This window comes from Piliocolobus tephrosceles, chromosome 4 (genome assembly GCF_002776525.5).
Source record: "Piliocolobus tephrosceles isolate RC106 chromosome 4, ASM277652v3, whole genome shotgun sequence".
Taxonomy (NCBI): Eukaryota; Metazoa; Chordata; class Mammalia; order Primates; family Cercopithecidae; genus Piliocolobus; species Piliocolobus tephrosceles.
Genome location: NC_045437.1, coordinates 133,419,195 through 133,422,388, shown reverse-complemented (window position 1 = coordinate 133,422,388; position 3,194 = coordinate 133,419,195). Strand labels below are relative to the sequence as shown.

The following is a 3,194-nucleotide window of genomic DNA, read 5'->3' as shown; positions in this document are numbered from 1 at the left end:
GGAGGTTGCAGTGAGCCAAGATCGCACCACTGCACTCCAGCCTTGGCAACAGAGCAAGAATCCATCTCAAAAAAGATAATAATAATAATTGCACAATATTAGAATGTATGACTATAAGTGTTTAAATAACCCTTTATGGTGGGACATTCAGTTGGCAGTTTATTTGTTTCCTCTGCTGTTTCAAACAAGGCTTTAATGAAGATCTTGTATTCACGTATCTTGGCCATCTTTGGAATATATGTATATATATATATAAAATATATATATATATTACATTACTTTTTCTTTTCTTTTCTTTTCTTTTTTTTTTTTTTTTTTTTTTTTTTTTTTTTTTTTTTTTTTTTTTTGAGATAGGGTCTTGCTCTGTCAACCAGGTTGGAGTGCAGTGGCACTCTCATAGTTCATTGCAGCCTTGACCTCTCAGGCTCAAGTGATCCTCCCACCTCAGACCCCTGCATGGCTGAGACTGTAGGCGCACACCACCATGCCCAGATAATTTTTAAATTTTGTAGAAGTGGGGTCTCACTGTGTTGCCCGGGCTTGTCTCAAACCACTGTATTCAAGCAATTCTCCTTCTTTGGCCTCCCAAAGTAGTTGGGATTACAGGCATGAGCCACCAGGCCTGGCCTATATGTCACATTTCTAACTGTGCAACAGTTGAGTCAGAGTATGTGATATCTTAATTTTGCCATATAATTTCCTCACAAGGCTTGCCAAATTTACATTCCTGCTAACGGAGTTATGGAAGTGCCAAGACTGGGTATCACTGAACTTTTTTTAAAAAGCCAATCTGATGGGTTAAAGAAAAAAAAGAGGGGCACAAATATCTTTAAGGATAAGGCTTTACCTTTTACATACACCAAAATTTACATTTTCAGGGTGCTTCCTCTTTAGTTAGGCTTATCAACCCCATTGCAGGGGAAGGAAAGACAGAAGTGAGATAGGGTAAAAGGTGACCAGATTCAGAACGATGGTTTGAGAGGCAGTGTAGTTTGCTAGCTAAGAACAGACTCCAACTCCCCTCACCTGGAACCTCCCTCTTTAGTTGATTCATGAAGACAATTAAGACGGGTCACATCACCTTCTCTTTGTCCTTTATAGAAAGGCCCATATCTGAAATAGGTTCAAGGCTGTCTACAGGGTCTACAAACACCAACGGGACTTAGAAATTCATTAGTTCAATCAACTGACTTTATTTAGCACACCTAATATACCAGGAAATTTCTTCTAGGTCTTACTTCCCCAAATGATAGTTAAACCCTTCATTTGGTGAGCTGTGGAAAGGCTTAACTATGCACTTCAAAGGGCATCAAAGAGGACACCCCAGCAGCCAGTCAGCATTATGGAATTTCCCCAGTTTGCTTCGTGATAGTGTGGTATAGTGGAAAGTACACAAGATGGAGAGACAGAGGACTCGGACTTTATCAGCTACTCTTGTCATATGTAGCTGAGGATTCACAGATGACCATGTCATATGTGTGATCATGTCATTCACAGATGACCAAATCACTTTTCCGCTGTGAATCCATTTCCTGAACTGTAAAATGCAGATGATAATGTCAGCTTTGTCTATATCACAGTGTTGAGAAAAATCAGTGAGATGATGGAAGTGAAAGAGCTTTGGGAAGTCTGCATATCCACATACAAATATGAGAGTTATCATTTGTGTAGATGGCCCAGCTTTGGGTGGCATATTCTATTGAAGAGCAAAATATTACTTGATCCATTAATATAATTCTAAAAGTATAGTATGGCAACACCAGACATAGTTAAGCGGGTTACAAGAGTGATACAGAAAGAATGGCAAATTTCAGAATAAGCTGACTTTCTTCAGTTGAAATGGATGCCTTGAGCACTGTGCGAAGGATGATTCTGAGGGCAGATGTCCAATTCTGCAAAGAAACTATGCCATGATTGCTTAGCAATGTCTGCCAGAGGAGTAAAATATAAGATAATCATCCTGTATTTGGCATCGCCAGTCTTGATTTCTTCACTCTTCACAACTCTGTGCACCGATTACACATTTCCCATAAACATAATCACTAGGTTGAAAATTTCTTATTATAAGAAAATTAGAACATGTTATGGAATAAAGAGCAATAAACTATCAGGCATCTTTTTTTGTTTTGTTTTGTGGTTTTTTTTGTTTGTTTGTTTTTTTGAGACAGAGTCTTGCTCTGTCACCCAGGCCAGAGTGCAGTGGCATGATCTCAGCTCATGGCAACCTCCACACCACTGCCCCCACCCGCCACCACCCAGGTTAAACGAGTCTCATGCCTTAGCCTCCCAAGCAGCTGAGACTACAGGTGCATGCCACCACACCTGGCTAATTTTTATATATTTTCTAGAGACAGGGTTTCACCATGTTGCCCAGGTTGGTCTCAAGCTCCTGAGCTCAAGTGATCCACCCCCCTCAGCCTCCCCAAGCACTAGGATTACAGGTGTGAGCCACTGCACCCAGCCTATCAGGCATCTTTTTACGTTGGCGTAGTATGGAGTATCTACTTAAACTAGATTTTAAGTATAATCTAATTTAAGCCCTTCATTTGACGGGTATAAAGTCAGAGATCCAGAAAGCGGAAGGGATGCCACTTTCACCTTGTGGTATTAAATGAGATAATGAATGTGAAAGTGCTTTGAAAACGACAAAGTTATACACAAATGTAAAGAAGTTTGATATTCTTATTTTGTTTATTATGTTTTTTGTTTATGCACAATTATTAATTCTTGCACAAAAGTGACTCCCAATCCCCAAATCTAGCCTAGCTTTATCCTTTTTTCTTGTGTTTATACCATTCATATCTGAAGAAGCTCAATTAGGGAGGCCTTAAATTAAAAAGCTTACAATGCCAACTGGTAGTGTCTTTTAGAATCTGTGGTTGGAAAGTCATCTTTTATATTTTAATTATTTTGGCTTCCTGACTATAAAATGATAGCACTAAAGTGGAAAAAAATGTTGATTATCACACAAAAATGTTTCCTTATAGAAAATAGAGAATGGATGTTAATCTTTTTTTCCAGTAGAGGAAATTTCACAATGAGGAGAGCAGCAAGCAGAACTTTTTAAATAAAATCACCACTTCTTTTCTATTATGTTTCATATGTTAGTAGTGAAATCAACCTGCCTTTAACAGACAGCAAGTTGCTGTTAGTTTTACCAGTTCCTTTTTTTTTTTTTTTTTTTTTTTTTTTTT

At 38.4% G+C, this 3,194-nt stretch overlaps 1 protein-coding gene across 1 annotated transcript in view; it reads left to right on the top strand.

Annotated features, from left to right (window-relative positions):
- The window catches only part of ITK (IL2 inducible T cell kinase), a 74,022-nt gene that overhangs the window by 43,594 nt on the left and 27,234 nt on the right, over positions 1-3,194 (top strand). The gene's annotated exons all lie outside the window — the stretch shown is intronic.